The following is an 18809-nucleotide window of genomic DNA, read 5'->3' on the forward strand; positions in this document are numbered from 1 at the left end:
ATAAAGAGTCACAATTATAAAACGTTCCTTTCGAGGTTGGGTTTGAGCCGTTTGGAGATGATATTGTTGAGTAATATAATCCAATTAATTATCTTTCCAACCATAAACAAGTCGTCTTAACCTTTGCGCCAAATCCCTACGGACAAAACACCAAAACATTGGTAAAAAGGAGGTGAAATCGATGTGAAATTAACCCAAAACTCTACACAGACGTTATTGTAACCCCTACAAAGGGACTCGGCGCGAGCTTTCACATAAATCAGCTCATCGAGCGAGCAGAGCATTGTTGTCACCGAGTTGAGCCGAAGATAGCCGAGCGACGCGCAACAGTTGGCCGAGGGGTGGCGGAGACGCCCGAGCGTTGCCGAGGGGTGACGGAGACGCCCGAGACCAGCCGAACGTGGCCGAGTGTCGCCAACAGTGGGTTTGGTCGCAAGTTCGACGGTAACACTGGCCCAGATATGGTGTGGCGGGGCGGACCGGGCTAAGCCTAACACAGGTAATCAATTTATATTTATAGACTTCAATTCCGGACAAAGAGACTGGAATTGAATACCACCCGCGGACCGTGTTGTATTGGGTCGCTGAAATAATATTGGGTATTGACACGTTTCGTCGGAAAGTTTGACAACTTTCGACACTGTTAAATTTTTAGGTTTTCAGAGATGGTAATAATTAAAAAATATAATACTTTGTAATTTAATGGATTTTAAAAGTTGAAACCAACGTTAAAATTTTAAACAGCATTCCTAAATTTTTTTTGCTTACGGAGCTGCTATTTTACACTTTGGAAAGTTTTAACTTGATCTAGAAATGATTCGAAAGTGTTAATCAGCTAATGGAATTTTTATATTTGTAAACCCCAAAATAGTTTTTAAAGAAACCACAAAGGGGAAAACTATAAGTAATAAAAGTCGTAAGAAATGTAAAAAAACATAGTAGCCTATTTGTTAAAAATACTATGAGGTGTTTAAATGTAATTACTAATTTGAGTTAAAATCTTTTTCTTAGTTCAATGACGGCATTAATAAAAGTATTGCAAAATATTATACTAGGGTACCTATTGAATGTTTTATTAAGTGTTTGATTTTGTAATCAAATAGGGAACGTTCGGTGGAATCGTTATTACAGTATAATATATTATTTATCTCCGAATTAGAAAACGGATAAATAGAAATTAAGGATAAAATGAAAAATAGGATTAACTTGTAAAACTGTTAAATGTTTTAATATTTTGACTGTTTAAACTTGTTTAAATTTACAGATAACACATTTTGCTTGTGTTTCAAACTAATTTACTTGGCGTACTTTAATATTACACAATTTTAAATCAGTAAATACATAGTATACACTAGTTAAAATAATTGATTGGCTATTTAAATTGTATAATAAATATATATTGTAAATATAAATATCAAATAAAGTATCTAAAATAAGTCATGAGAACACATTCATAAAACAAAAAGCTTGTTGAACTACGTATGGCTTATGCAAATATTATGTGTAAACACTAACAAAAGAATTAAAAAAAATTGTATTAGATGCAGTAAAATGCCGTTAATATACAAAACTACCAATTTAAAAGAAAAAAACACATTTTAAATGTTAAAACCAATCCAGCTTGACAAGTTAATCAAAAGCGTTCTTTGTGGACAGACCGTCTATTCAATCTTTGCAAAAGTAGAGAAAACATAATTTGTGCAATAATACCGGCGACGAGTGTATTTTGTGGAAATTTAATTTAAAACATCTCCGTTAATGTTAATGCGCTAACATTTGATTAAGTGTATGTGTAGAGTAATACCATTAAGATATAATGTAATAGTTAACAGTAAAGAAAGTTCTGTAAAAAACATGTTAATCTATATTACAATATTATTATTTATATATTATTTTTCTATTTCGGTTACAATTTTTCTTTCGTACACGTTAAATATAGTTTAGATGATGTTTCAATAGGCTGTTCATAATAATTTTAATTATTTCACACGGCAAATATTTTTCATTGATTTTAAAACTTTATCAAGGTGGAAATAAAAAACTCACTTTACTAGTAGGTGAAACTAAAAATCATATAGTGTAGAACTATTAATTAATCTTGGTCAGAAAATGTTGCTTTAATTGTTGCACAAATTACAGTGAATTGTTGGAATCTTAGTAGAGGTTTCACACAATATGCCTTTTAAGAGGTTGAACAGTCATGAAAAAATTATAGATATCTTAAAACTTTAGATAGCTAAACTAAACAAGAAAACCAGTGTACCTGTGGCTCGAATTCAAGCAATTGCGAGGTATTACGGGCATTATTTTAACACCAATAACAGTCATACTTTCCGATGACTTTAAAAAAGTCGACTCAAGGATTATGGAAGTACTAATGATGTATATGATGTTCGTTCGATATAATCAACATTTCTTGTTGATAAATCAACAAAAGCTGGGTTTTTTTTAGTGTTTTCTATAAATGTTTCTCACTCATAGCCTGATTAGGTTGTACAATTATAAATTCTGAAAAAATGACCTCTAGTTTTTCTTTTTGATGGTGTTCTATGACTTTCCTATTTTTCCATAGTTTGCAGATCAGCTCTTGCAATGATTGCTCAAAAAATTCAGCACAGTGTTAATTCAATTTTCTTGTATATCAAACTGACCAGGCTTTTTTCTATTTTTTCTATTGCAATATATTAAGCCAATCCAAATTAAAATAGTAAATATTCATTTCAACCAAGTCAGTAAATGTTTGAAGCACAACAGCAATTAACCAGCTGATCATAACGTAAACAAATATGTTACTCATAAGGATAACAAGGAAAAGTTAAAAGGCACTGGGGCAGAGACCAAGAGACTTTTTCAAAAATGTAAGGTCAGGCTGCAAATCTACACATTTAGACAAACATTTTGGTATATAATATGTGGGGCTAAATCTTAAAACAAAAGTCTTATTGTTCACCAAGTTTCATGTAGTTTATTAATAATATAGAAGATTTATTTAAAAATAGTTTTAACAAGAATCTCAAGTCGTTGGATCATTGTTTATTAGAATTGCGAGAGGAACATTCTTTACTGGATGATAAATTACTGGAGCTTGTTCTAATTGACTCAGAAAATGATTTGTTGCTTTTGCCGCTTCAATATATTTGCAGATTCATGATTAAATGCGAAAGAAACTACATTTAGAAGTTGTCAAAGTAATCTGTAATATTCTTTTCAAATAGAACAAAAAATAATATATTAAATTGTAAAACATATAACGGTAAGTAAACTATAAACGCTAATTAATGTTTACTAGCCGCAAAACCCGGGTAAAATTATACAATGTTCAATAAGTGGTTATAGAATTATTTTTTTTTCTGTTTAAATATCCTTTTTAGCATATGTTTTCTTAAATTGCAACTAAAATAATAATTACAGGAATTAAATTATCCAGCTAATCATAATGTAAATAAATATGTTCTTCAAAAGGATAACTTGGAAACTTTAAAAGCCACTGGGGCAGAACCCAAGGGACTTTTTCAAAAATGTAAGGTCAGTTAGCAAATCTTCACACCTAGACGAACATTTTGGTATATAATATGAGGAGTTAAATCTTAAAACAAAAAGCCTTATTGTTCACAAAGTTTCATGTAGCGTATTAATAATACGAGTATAGATGGATATATTACCAAAATCAATAGAGCTCAACAACTTAATATGGTAGTTTATTTCAAAATCCGCAGTTAATTTAACCGTTAATCGAGTATTCATGTAGTTGAGTGGATTTGTAACCAAACTACGTTTGGATTTGTAAGTCGGTTTGAATTAATACGAAATTAAATCACTGAAAATGTATAAATAATGTAAACGATTTAATTTTATATCGTACAACTTTAAAGTTGTATTGTGCAAAAAATCTAAAATGTTGATCAACACTAACGTTAGTTTTTATGTATGCATATTTAATGTATATTAAATGTACATGTATTTATCTCGTATATATGTTGTATGTTTTAGTGATAGCAACCGATTACATAACAGCATATCCATGATATGGTTTTTGAACGATTCTACATCTAAATTAAATTTAAGATAAAAACTCTATAATAATAATTTTTAAATCTGACAGACTTTTAAGTGTATATCTAACGCATACTTTACTTCTATAATTTAAGATACTTGGAAATAGAAAAAGAACTCTGAAAATATTGAAACTCAATCAATATTTTACAGTATTTAGTCGTAACTCATCGAACTCCAATGTTGATATAATTGACCAGATGACCAGCAAGGATTATGTGTTTAGAGTCTCAAAGACATCAACTATGTCCAACAAAGTCGATAGTGGCTATGAAGCCGACCAACGTCAAACTTTGCCTTAGCAGCTGCATCTTTAGAAGCTGAAGATTAAATTTAGTGTCCTTTGAAAATCGGATAGTTTGTTATGCTATCGGACATCTCAAAATGAAATTGTTAATTAGATTTGTTTACGTGTATTTGGTAAAGACATTTACATATTTGAGTTGAAACAAATTAATTTAATTAATAAGGTTTTGGGAAAAAAACTACCAAAGAAAAGCATTAGGTTGACATCTTAGGCCTACGTAAAAGAAATAATAGTCAACTAAAAAATATTTCATGAAAATTTATTAAAATAAATTTTAAGGGTACAGAAAAATATTGTTTTAAATGTTTTACAGTATTTAAACGAAAGGGTAGTTTCATCTTGTTTGAAAGCTGTATCCTATGACTTTTGTAAAAAGTCACTAAAGTAGTAAAATTTTGATGCTAAAATAATACATAACATAATTATTTAGGTGTAATAAAAGAAATTACAGAGAAACCAAGGCAATTGTCACTTAGTAAAATGACGGAAAATGAGCTAAATATATAAAAATATACCTAAGAAAGTTTCTAAAAAGCTTATAATTGTACAATCCGGAGAATATGTTCAACGTATAGTTGTACATAGTTATACATAGTTGTACATAGTTATACTTCCAAACTAGTCTTCCGTACTCAACTATTATTATATTTACAAAAGATTAAGAGCCGCCCAAACTTTTTTTAAACCACGCACGCGATTATAACCTGTGGAATATACTAGATATCCACATACACTGGAATCGACGATGCCAATAACTTTTCAGTCGCAATGAACCATCTGGCGAGTAAGTTTCTGTAGGTTTTGGCCCAACCGGGACTACTTGGCAGGTATTATATCGACTGTGTGAGTGGCCTTAATCTCTACATTCATCTGCAAGTCGATATTACACGTTACACGTAGGATCGGCCTTGTACTTTGATACTTCCCAAAGTGATACTTTCCAGTCATAAACTGTGATACTTTCCAGTAAAAAGTGTTGATACTATCCAGTGAGTGGTACTTTTAAGTACCAAAATTTGATACTTCCCAGAGTGATACTTTCCAACCATAAACTGTGATACTTTCCAGTGATACTTTCCAGTCATAAACTGTGATACTTTCCAACCATAAACTGTGATACTTTCCAGTCATAAACTGTGATACTTTCCAGTCATAAACTGTGATACTTTCCAAGCATAAACTGTGATACTTTCCAACCATAAACTGTGATACTTTCCAACCATAAACTGTGATACTTTCCAGTCATAAACTGTGATACTTTCCAGTAAAAAGTGTTGATACTATCCAGTGAGCGGTACTTTTAAGTACCAAAATTTGATACTTCCCAGAGTGATAATTTCCAATCGTAAGCTGTGATACTTTCCAGTAAAAAGTGTTGATACTATCCAGTGAGCGGTGCTTTTAAGTACCGAAATTTGATACTTCCCAGAGTGATACTTTCCAATCAGAAACTAGGATACTTTCCAGTAAAAAGTGTTGATACTATCCAGTGAGCGGTGCTTTTAAGTACCAACATTTGATACTTCCCAGAGTGATACTTTCCAGTCATAAACTGTGATACTTTCCAGTAAAAGGTGTTGATACTATCCAGTGTGTGGTACTTTTAAGTCGCAAAATTTGATATTTTCCAGAGTGATACTTTCCAATCATAAACTGTGATACTTTCCATTTAAAAATTTTATACTTCCCAATAACATATGCTTACCAGTAATTCCAGTAACAACATTAAATACATTCCAGAGACAAACTTTCATATTTTGCATCAAGTAAAAAGGATTAAATAATTTACTACATCATATTGTTTTCATAGTAAATTATAAACATGTGTTACAATAGCTTTGTTGTAAATAGAGATAAACGACTTTAGCAAATTGTGTGTTCAATAAACTAATTTTCTCGTTGAAATGAAATAACATTTTATTTCCCATCTGGCATAATACATTTTGTGGTATTTACATAATAATTATACAATCCTTAACGTAAAAAAATATAATAATTACAAAAGTATAATACTGTATAACTAAATGGCACTTAGAGAAAAAATAAAAATACCTTATCAAATTAAAAGAAAAATGTCTACATAGGCAGGGGCCTGTGCGTAGACATGAGTTGCGGGTAAATTGTATAGTAGGAAATGTTATCTAGTGTAATTGTTATAGCACGTCTTGCTGGGTAAAATGTTTATCTTGCTTGGAACTGGACTAAGATATTTTCCTGAACTAAAAAGAATCATGATTTCTCTTAAAATCAAGTGATCAAGTGAATAGGTCGAATGGAGGTGAGTAGTGGGTAGTGTATTAGTTAGTCATTGTATAAGTGATTGTGTGTTGTAGTGTAGGGTCAACGGTCAGGTCAGCCCAACGCGATAACAGCCTCGGTGTCCTCTGAGCCCAATCCCACAAGCCACGCTACTACATGCTTCTTAAACAACGAAAGAGATGGAGAATTAAATATGTCGGCATTCTGGTATTTGTCACACAACTTTCGATGGATAATTTGGGTTAAATGAAAGCAGTTTGTGTGTGAAAATGAGTTTAAGGTCTGTGGAACAAATATACCTACGTTTTGCGAGAAGTGCGTATTGTGGGAATGAGTAATTTTTCCAAAAATATTCTCAAAGTTTTTGTACATGTGAACTAAAATAAATTTCAAAAACAACTGTCGGACTGTCAAAACTCCTGATTCTGCAAAAAGGTCGTCAGTTGAATACCTAAAATGTTTTTTAAATGCCACTTTTAAAATTGTTTTCTGCGTTACAAAGAGAGGCTGCAAGATAGTTTTGTAAGCACCACCAAAAGCAATAATTCCAAATGATAACAATGACTGAACGTACGCATAGTATGCGATTTTAATTTCTCGCTCTTCGAGAACATCACTAAGTTGCCTGAATGCATAAATATATTTACGTAGTTTATTTTTTAGATATTCAACATGTTCCGACCACTTCATCTTTGAATCGAAAACAATACCCAAGTATTTATATGAATCAACTTTTTCAATTTCACTACAAAAACACAAGTTGTTGAAATGACTTCCACAGACATGAATTTTTAGGTTTTGAAGTTTGTATTCGGTAGTCTTACGTAATGAAATCGGCATGAATTTAGTTTTTGATATGTTGAGAGATAATATATTTTGGTCAAGCCATTTTTTTAGTAAAAATAGATCTGACTCTGCCTTGTTTTTTACCTCCTCCCACGATGTTCCAGTTACGAATATTAAAGTATCATCAGCAAATAAGATTACTTTTCCATTTGTTTGAATTTTAGAAATATTATTAATATAAATTAGGAATAGAACGTTGTCCAAGCATAGGAAAAAAGGACGACCTATTAAAAAAACTACTGACGATGAACAACTAAAAAGCACCATAGTGTAATAGTCATATTTTTCACAAAAGGTAAAATGGTCAAAGTATAAAGTTTAAATTACCATTTTGAAAAAAATACAATTTACACACGTATAGGCAAGTACAAAAACTTGGAATGCTTTTTAATTAATTTGAAAAGATAATACTAGAAGCTGAATCATTAAACACGTTCAGCACACTTACACAAACTAAAAAATATTAATACTACGGTAGCAAGAGAAACATATTAATGGGCTTTCCAAATGTTTCAAACACACGGTTGTAAGTTTGCGTGTAAACACAAAACAACAAACTTTACATCCCAATATCGCACTCATGAGTCCAATAGGCAACTCTGCGTGATGGAACTCTTTGCAAACAACTTAGTACGTCATGTTATGATTTTGTAGAAATAGTTAGATTTTTAGCTGGGACTGGTCATTTTTCATTTTTTTCAGTATTTGCTTTAGATTATGATAAGACTTGCGTCGTGATAAATGTTTGAAAAGTATGTACACGACAATTGAGTATTGAACAAAGCTACACAGGTCATCACACACCATTCTACACTCATCCTTCACTCATATTTGGGTTAAAATACGCACCCAGGTGGCGTCCCCATCTCAATAATTGATTGATTGATTGATTGATTGTAGTTAAATTTTGTTACCACGAGGATTTTCGTAATTATTTCAGTCGTAAAAAGACCCCTTTTATAAATAAAAAATGTAGTGATAATAATACTTTCGCTGCTATCTAAGAATTATTGTATGTACTCTAAAAATCACTCGGAAACCAAATATTTTACTCTAACGGGGTTCTGTTTTATACATTTTAATATATTTTATATTGTAAACTATGTATGCACAGTACTAGCTAAAATTAATGCCATTGATTTTACTTCGTTCTAAAGGTATTATCCAGTGTTAAAGCTGCATAGAACTTTATAATTTGAAAGCCCCCTTCAATGCCCTTTTCAATGTTAAATGAAATAAAATGTTCAGAATAAAAAACATATAATATTAAAATTATATACATATTGAATAAAAATATAGTGAGAAATTAGTTTCTTAACATTATAAACGCTCTATAAATAAGAGTACATCATATTCAAAAGCGTGACACAATTTTTGTTTGACCGATATCAGTCGATTGTCAGGAATCAGAGAAACCAATTAATGCTTTTGTTCATAGCATGTATCACTTTTGGGGTGTTCCACCCCTAATCTGATTTGTTTGAGTGGATTGCAGCAAATATTGTTTCGATTGAAAACTAGTTGCATCAATTCAACAATATTATTAGTATAGCATGTACTTAATACCTCAAACAAAGTATAATTTCATTCCAACCCTACTAAAAAAAATCTTTAGTATTGTAAACACTCTTGATTTGACTTAATTTGGTTTTGTTTGAGTAATGTGACCTAAAAAATGTGTTAAGTGTCATTTATGTAAAACAACTCAAATTGAATTCCACCCTACCTACAATATAAACAGAGTGTTCAACTATACCCTTTTTTTAGTGACTCAGAAACCAAAAAACTTCTGAAATAATCAGGAATTATAATCGTATTTTTTTTAATCTTTCTATTTAATTTGTTGTGACATATTCACTGAGTGCGTAGGTCTGCTGCAACGGAGATCGCTTTTCAGACCAAGCTGTGTTTAACGTAGACCTAAACTGTCCCACCGATCAGGTTGTATTAATCTTGTAAGGCCAACATACACAAAGACCACCCTTCCCATATAATCAGCTGTTATTATTGACCGTATTGACGGGGTATGGGTTAGATATGGGAATATTTGCACCATTAAAGGAGCTTCAAAACTAACGTAGGTTGAGCGGCCGTTAGTTACAAAAAGTTATTAGTAGCACGATTTAAAAAGTAATTACCGATAACTTTTTCATTGATTTGTTTAGTAAAAACATTGGGAAATCAATTATTGGTAATATGACAGGATATGATTTAGCGTTGTATTGTATGGGTATTTTATTTTTATTCATCACCGAAAAAGAATTTACAGAACCTACATTTTGTATTTTATAACCTTTGCTAAGTTTAATTCAACTAGCCATACACTTTGCTGTAATTATTTCAGCACGGGTTAAATTTTAATTATCTCTTTTTACTTCGTGAGTATACTAATTCCTCTAGATTTTATGAAAAACAAAACTTAATAGGCCTACGTTTTTGATAGTAAACCTGAATGAGGTTAAATAACTGTTTATTGTGTAGATCTACAATCAACAAATTTAATTTATTGTAAGTCAGTAGTTTGTCTACCTAAAATTTTCTTAAACAAACATGAGACTGGGACGGGTGGCGTCGTCCTGTAATCCAGCTACTGGGAGGTCACGAATTGTGGATATTTATAGGGATGCACTGTGGATGCGATGCTCCCTGGTGTGGATTAACGTCCGCACTAGTGAGTACTACGACTATCCGCAGTATTATCCTGAATAATTAGACCAATTCGTAAATTACAAGGAAAAATGTGGTTCGGATTCCACTATAAACTGTAGGTCCCTTAGTTGCCATTAGCTGTATGGGCTATTAATTAACAGCTGTGTCTAAGGAACATGTCGGCCTTAGTCACTAACAAGACTACAAGATCGCGCCACTCATCCTACACTCATCCTTCACTCATATTTGGGTTAAAATACGCACATAGTGGCGTCCCCATCTTAAATAATTGAATTGAATTGAATTGAATGGAATTGAATTGATCTTTTAAAAGTAAAGTAACATTACATATTTGTTTTGCTGAGGTAACAAATTTTGAACCCTATTAAAATACACAATATTTTCACGGGCTCCCCTCGTTATTATTTTTAATATCAACCAACGTAAATGATATACATTTTTTTGCTCACAAGTAACTCGCACTCGCTATGTGACAAGAGCAGGACACGTTGAGCTACTCAGGAAATGAAAAACACGTCCTTCGTCATCCTGAACGTGTAAAAAGTAGTTGATCCAAACATTAACCAGCTCAACTTCATTTTGTTTGAAAAAAGTTATGATATTCACGTGGAATTTATCAGATTGTAATGCAGGTATAATATAGAATGACTAGGCAAAGTATGAAATACCCATGCTGCAGCAAACCTGCAGAATATTTGATCAGAATATACATTAACAAGCAAACTACAACAGTTTACTTATCCTCTATAAGAATAACATAGAAATTTTAAATTTAAAATTTTTTGGAATTTCCTCCGTAACCATTAGGCACATAATAACGCTTCAATATACTAAATTATTTGTTTTTTCAGCTCCAAAAAAATCTTTGGAAATAAATTGCAAAATAGTATATTTTTTGGGTCAAAAATGGGAAAAACCTATTTTTACCTCATAAAACCCCCTATAAACCCCTGTTCCCATAGTCCGATCATGCTGGTTCGCGAACTCGCTCGAATAAACTTAGGTTTACAGGTTTATACCAAATTTCATTAAAATCGGATCATTACAATGAGTACTAGGGTAATAGAGTATTCCCTATATGGGAAACTCGCTAAAAGAGTAATAACAACAGGATTTTGTACTCATTGGTGACAAGGCATAGTGTCTGCCTAGGCATTCTATATGACCACATGTGTCCTAAGCGTGAAATAAAGACATTTGTACAACAGAAACTATTAAAAAAATTGAAATATTATGTGTACACTTAGGTTGCGTTAGTTTATTTTACATTTTGTTAATTATATTGAGTTTTAGCCTCCTGATCGCATTTAAATACTATAAATTGGTGAAAAATACCTGCATTTGTGCGATCTTGTTTGTAGCTGAGTTGCTACCGGTTTCAACTCACATTGGAGTCATCTTAAGGTTGAGACTCCACACATTAAAAGATGACAAGTTAGCAACTCAGCTACAAACAAGATCGCATAAATGCAGGAATTCTACATAAATTTATAGTATTTTGTTAATGCCTAAAAGGAGTCAAAAATCCAAATAAGTCAGAACAATTAAATGTGAAAATATCACATTTACAGGTCTATTAAAATTTGAATTTAAATACTTGAGGTTTAAATATTCTGAATAAGATTTAGTGGAAAGTGACATCGCCCGTAAGAAGATCCTCATCTCCTAACAGGCATTATTGTTTTATATATGGATGCAACAGTTTTAGGCAGAATTATTTAGAGTTTTGTTTATTATCTATAACCTGATAATTTCCAAAGCGTACGACCATGACCTACTCAGTGAAGCCCTTCAGGTCAAACGTCTCTACAGGATTATATAAAGGCACTCACAACTGGGGATCATTGGATGTTTAGTTAAATGTAACATAAACTGTACGCGTTCAGTTCAACAATTTTCACACCAGATACGTTAAATAATTAAGTTACTTATCTGATCATGTTGACATAAATACATTGACTATGTCAAAAAGTTCATTACAGTTTGCGCCTCTTCTTATTTTTTCCTAAAACTAAAATGTAACTCAGTTAGGAACAGCCAACGGAGGAAAAGACGTTATATCGTAAACGGTAGTAGAAATCTTTTAGATACTTCACTTCTTTATGGATACTAGCAATGTCAACGTCCAATAAATGTTAAAAAAGACGTTTTGACAAAGCATTGAAGAACAGAATTCCGTTGTATAATTTAAATTTTTATACTTTTTAATAATTTAATACTTTTCAATGAAATGGCAACCATACAAAGTAGGTATTTTTAGCCAAGTAATAGTGCACAGTATCAGCTATGGTTTAGCGATGGGGAGGGTTGTTAAAAGGTATTATTAAAAATGTGGATGCATTTTTAAATTGGATAGAAATGTATAGTTCTGCATTAATATGAGCATGTTGTTATTCATGGGATTATCGTTTTCGTCTTCCAAAAACTCTAGATTATTTGAGTTCGCGATTTTAGATATTTATTAAGAAGGTTGGTACAAAAATAACTGTCATAGTATTAAACATGTTAAAAGTCTTAAGCCTTATTTATACGTATACTAATTGTATATGTACTTGTATTTCAATAATTTGAAAGAGTAAAAGTAAGAAAATTCAAATTTCTGTACATCTGCCAAGAAACGTTTGTTTCCTTAACCAACGTACAAATATAAACATATTTGTTTTCAATGGTGGAGCAAAACAAAACTATAATACTTAACTTATTCGCATCGAATTGAGTATTCAATATTTTTTATTCTAATAGTTTTTTTTTGTCAGAGTAAAAGATGTAAAAATAGGAAAATACAAGGTAACTATTGTATAGACTAGTAATAGTGTGACGGTCAGTTGGCCCAGAATATAAATAACTTTGAAGCATGATCTAGGAAAAAATAAACCTCAAATTTAACCAAACGGGCAATTAGTAATTTGTAATTTTAACTAGCAGTAAATCTATTGTAACAATCGTTAAGGAGTTATTTTAAAGTGGATTTTGAATTTAGTAAATATAAACTACCAAGCTAATGTTTCAGTTTAGCCACTAAAGTGGGCACCATGAGTATCCGTGGCTAAAAGCATTCCATTGTACATTAGGGCAGCTTTAAGCTTTGCAAAGGGGCAGTTTTAGAGGGGGGGGGGCAGATATGTTAAGCATTCTGTTGACTCGTTCAAAGAAACTTTTGAGTTTGTTTACTGTATGGAGTTGGCGCACAAAACATAAACCATTGGTTTTTCTACATCAGGATTGTTTTACCTTTTATACAAAAATAAGAAATTAATTATTTACAGCACTTTAAAGTCATAGTTTATTATATTTGAAACAAGTAACTTGTAGAGAGGTTTGAAGTATATGTTAAGGAATATTTAATTATAGTTCTATAGTGTACCTATTTATAGGGTTTGTAGTAATAGTAATTTGAAATAAATATACAAAAGTGTTTCTAGTTTTGCTGAAAATAATATTACGGTTTTTAAAAATCCAATTTTTAATTGGGTAACTTTTACGAGTTTGAAATGTTGCTAAAAAAAATTGAAATTTATCATAACGAAAGTGTAGGCTACAGTTTTTAGTTACTTGTTATTTGCATTCCATTTCATTGATATACAGGGTTTCATAAAATAATGGTGGCGTTTGGTTATGAAATGAAAGGAAAAAGAGAAAAGGTACAAAAAATATTTATTTTGTTGAATTCCTGACATTAAAAAGATTTTATACATAGCTAATAAGCTTCAAAATGACAACCATTTCTTGCTCGACAGACGTCAAGGTGATAATCTATTTCAGCCCACATGTGCAACATTTTTCTTGTTACAATGGAAACTGCATCTCTGGTTCTTTCTAGTAAATGGGCTAAATTTCGAAATCTTTTTAATAAGCTATGTTTTTGACATCGTAAATGGCCGTTATACTTGAGTCACTGACTTTAGTTCACTTGGTTACACACTTTTCATGACGGAAAACATGTTCATAAGAAAGTACAGCTTGAAGTTTATTAAAAAGAATAAGTAGGTTGTCGATTAACACAACAATCAACACAGCTGTTTCAATTAATGTAAACAAAACTGTTTGAGCTACCGTATGCAGGGGTATCAATATGAAATATTTAATTTGTCTTATAATAGTTTTAAAGACAGTTAAAACCCCACCATTATTTTATGACAACCATGTATTATAAGTTTTCCCGTAATATGAGGGGGTTTGCTTTAACCAATGTAATATGGCTACAAATAAATCAATTTTAAACCACACGATTTCCCTTTAACTTTTTTTGTTATATTAATATTTATCGTGTTATTGTACTCAAACATATCTAAGTATATAAATTAAAAACTATCATCGATATCAAATATATTTCATAATATGCAAAACGTTTTGTTTCAACCCCTTTTCATATTATTTTGATCGAAATTTAAAAAATAATGTTTACAAACGAATCACAATTATATGTTAAATATAAAACGTTACATTCTATTAAAATTTTAATCTTGAACTCAATTATGTACAAAGCTTCCAGTTTTGATAGTTCTTTCTTATATAAATTAAATGAACCCAACCTTAAAAATCACAATCCAACCAATCAGGTTAAGGAAACAATTAGTTCGCGCAATAATTATATTAGACCCACTGTTTTGCCTTAAGAGTTTTTCTTTGTACTCTATTCAGGATTGGGTTTCTCACTTTGACCTTTGATTAACGTTAGTTGAAAGTTTCGGTAGCATTTTGCTGCTTAATATGTTAGATTTTTGGGCAATTAATTGTGTAGGGATTAATTGTAACTGTTTCTCCATAATTTTATTTCATTTTTCATTATTTTATTTTTGCTCGTAGTAACTGTTTTTGTTAAATTAAAAAAATATTCGGTATCACACTTTGTGTACTTGTACAAACTACTTCACATTTTATTGGACTAAATCAGTTTATATTTTAATAATTGTGATATATTTAGATTTTTTGCTCAAAAGTCAATAGATTTTTGACCAGAATGTTACGTGTTGTTGAACTTATAGAAAGTACAGTAAATTAAAATACGTTTCATAATATTTGAAATATATTAATGTCTTATAAAACTTTTTGGTACTTTCCTGTTAAAGGGAACATTCATTATTATCGATGATTTATTTTCGATTTATCGATAGTTTTGTTTTCCATCCGATATATTGATAGTAACAAATTGAAACATATCAGCTGACAAGTACGATGTAGGATACAGTAAATAAATATTGTTCAGTATCAACAAACAAATAAAAAAAAAAATATATTGAAATGAAACTGTTCTAAACTAACCTAACCAACCAAACTTGCTGTAACATTTCAAAAATCCGTTTGATAGCCTATTCCCCATATGCCTTTTCTGTTATCAAATGGAATTTTGAAACGGTAACTTAGCCTATACAGCAAGTTTGGTTAGTTATGTTAGGTTAGTTTAGAATAGTTTCATGTCCTAATCCAATATAACAGGCTATTATTTAGGCTATTATTTTTGTCTAGACAAGGTTAGTTCTTAATTTGTAATTTAAATGCGTTTGAAGATATTAAAACAGAAGGAATACCAATCGTGAAGTAAAACAAAACTATCGATATATCGAAAACATCGATAATAATAAATGTTCCCTTTAACAGGAAAGTACCGACTTTTTTTATTAACTTACTGGAAGTTGAGTAAAATAAAGCTCCTTTTATCAATGATACATTTTTTGAAAGATCGTTATCTGTATATTAATCTTAAAGTTTATTGAATACAAAGTTAAAACATTTTATTCAGGTAGAACTATGTTTTTTCTATAGGGAAGTAGCTATTAAATGGTTAAAATTGTTAATGTTTGAAGCACAATAAGCATTAAATGTTACTTAGATCAAGCATATTGCTCAGAAGAATTTAATTATGGGAAAACACCCCAGGAAAAACCTTCAGTTGACATAGGAGGGACCAGGTATATTTTAGAACAAATAATATTTCAAACTGCTACCCCTTAACGTACAATGGTGTAGGTTAAAATGTAGTGAATTTTAAAACATTTCATGTCAAAATGTAGGTGTGGTTGTACCCGATTCGACAGCATTTTTACTGGGATTTTTTTAAAGATTATTTTTAAAAGAGTTCACAGTATATCAGAAGATGTGACAGTTTCCACAACACATGTAGTATAATTCCTCTACAAATATAATAAGAAAATAAGATATTCAAAAGTGTGCAAATTTAATAAAGTAAATACCACAAAAAGTTCAAAGCAGGTCCATGAAAGGACTCGGCTTCGTTTGTCATCTTGATGAAAAAGAGGATTTTCGGATATAATGATAATGGAAACACGAATATATGGACTGTGGCGTGTTTATGTGCACGGCGACTTGGTTAATACTGTACTCAGTCAAGAATGATATTTTATAATATATACACTATAATAAACGTGAATTTTTTATTGAATGTTGGAAAAAGAATTAAACAATAACTTTGGCATAAAACTAATTTTTCTTAAGATGCATGAAACGCTAACAAAACATTTTTGGACACATAATACATTTTCGGGTCTTGTTGACGCTATGTGGTAACCAAATCAAAACACAAAAACTTTGAAACGGAAAATATCTAAATAATTAACTATTAACATTTGCATATGCTGATGGTAATTCTTAGGTAAAAATGTGTATAAATACTTGCAATTCTAGGTTTGGTAGTTTTTAAATCGGCAATACCTGCGGTAAAAATTATAATGTCTATAATATAATCTAAGTACTTATTGGATTTTATGTAGGTAAATATAAAAAATATGGGTGGTGAGCTATTAAATTATAGAGTTTATAACAATTCTATATAATTTGTTAGAAATATTACCTCAAGACCATTTATTCAATGTTCGGTTTGTAGATGTCAAGTTTGTCTTAAGGTATGGAGAGATCACTTTTGAAACAAAAAATTAATAGTAAAGTGTTATAATAATTAGTCAACTAATGGTTCCATTTATACATTCCTGTAGTTAACAATGCGTTTCCACTGCAGCAGAGTTCCCCGTGTTCGTTAGTCAGTTCGTTTCCGACATTCCGCGTTTGTCAATTAGAAGGTGAAACAATGGAGGTTAGTTAGGATCGGGAACGGAGAAATAAAAACGCACACGCGGAATTTCCAATGGGAATTTTAATACCCACACTTTTGCACATTCAGAATAATTGTGGTTTTCTTTATAAGTGTGCAGATCGAATGTGGAGATTGATTGTTCAGTTAAAATCAATGATTAAATGTAAACACATCTTTCTTTTTTCAGTCTATGTTTTTTCTTCTTTTGAAAAAAAATTCAAAAAAAAATATCCAAAAGTATTATACCTGGTACAGTAAAAAAATGAGTTAAACATAAAAATGTATCAGACATTGACAAAATTTGATCTATTTGATTTTTGATAGTATGTACATTTAAAAAACGTTTGAAACTATATTTCTCATCATTTAAGGTGTTAATGTAACTGTTTTTATTCTTAAAATTGTTTTTTTTTTACATCAGCGGACATAATATCGCAATATTAGTAACAACTCGTGCTACTCGCACAGATTGATCAATATAGACCTCTTGTAGTAAGCTACTTGTAAGACCTCGCGATTCGTAACGTATTGTTCCTTTCTTCTCCTTTGTGCCTTTGTTTTATTGTTGTTTCTCTGTTCTCTCGTTTACCATCAATTGCACCATCGTTTCGGTTGAATCAACGTGAATTCTGACCAAGATGAAAATAATTTTCACTATAGAAAATGAGTGCGTACAATTTCACTTTTTGTACGTTGCGTAAAGCAGTATTTTACAATTTGTAGTAAAGAACAAATTGTTTGTCGTTGAATATTTTTACGAAACTTGAAACTGGTGTAAGGCACTGAAGGTATTGTTGAAGATAGGCTACCCCCTAAAACACAAAAGTACAGTATTATAAAAATAATTTCGTACAATTGAAATACTAAATTTAAAAAATAAATAGTTTCCTATACCTTTGAATTGCATCAAAAGTGCCAGTTATGTAGTGTTGTGGCCATTCTTTTTTTTAATCTTAAACCTTGATTTAACATAATACAAATCAGTTAAAGGAATCACAATAAGATAATATTTGACCAGACTGTAAAATTCAGTTCCTGGTTAGTTTTGGTAGTTTTAATAGCAATCTTACATGAATATTGAACAAATACTATGCGGAGACTGCGATACTCATGAAACCAAAATGAATGATATTTTTTTTTAATAAAGAGTAAATTCCATTACTTTAGATAATAAATCAAAACCATTATTATGAAAAAAAAATTGGTATTACTGGAACCGTAAATCGCTGTTAACTTTACCATAAAGATGTAAAAATATTGTTTGTCTCTATAAAAATCTGTAAAAATTTACTATTCTTTTTTACGGTTTATAAGTTTATCAAAATGGCATAAGTATAATCTAATGTTCATACCATATACATTTAGATTTATAAATTACAGAAAATAAACAATTAGGATACACAATTTCATGCCCGAAGTATACATGAATTTAGATACTTTGTATAATAACTTGATTTGTATCCGTTCTCATTTAGTTTTACCCCTACCATGTTAGTCAAAAAGTGAAATTACAGTAAATATCCAAGACAGTAGTAAATTCCATCAACTAAACAAACAACTTCTAATAATTAGTACTGAAATTGTATATGTTGACATGTGGAATGATTTGGCAAGGTTTGTAATCAG

The 18809-nt window shown here is 30.8% G+C and overlaps 1 protein-coding gene across 1 annotated transcript in view; it reads left to right on the top strand.

The window, feature by feature from the left end:
* Positions 1-442: 442 nt before the first annotated feature.
* LOC128992439 (sodium-dependent serotonin transporter-like) overlaps positions 443-18809 on the top strand; it is a 41586-nt gene continuing 23219 nt past the window's right edge. Inside the window, exon 1 of the mRNA XM_054416018.1 lies at positions 443-499. The gene's annotated coding sequence lies outside the window, so the exon portion shown is untranslated. The remainder of the gene's footprint in view (positions 500-18809) is intronic.

This window comes from Macrosteles quadrilineatus, unplaced genomic scaffold (genome assembly GCF_028750875.1).
Source record: "Macrosteles quadrilineatus isolate MER2022 unplaced genomic scaffold, UCM_ALF_1.0 Scaffold_1__1_contigs__length_201487025, whole genome shotgun sequence".
NCBI lineage: Eukaryota > Metazoa > Arthropoda > Insecta > Hemiptera > Cicadellidae > Macrosteles > Macrosteles quadrilineatus.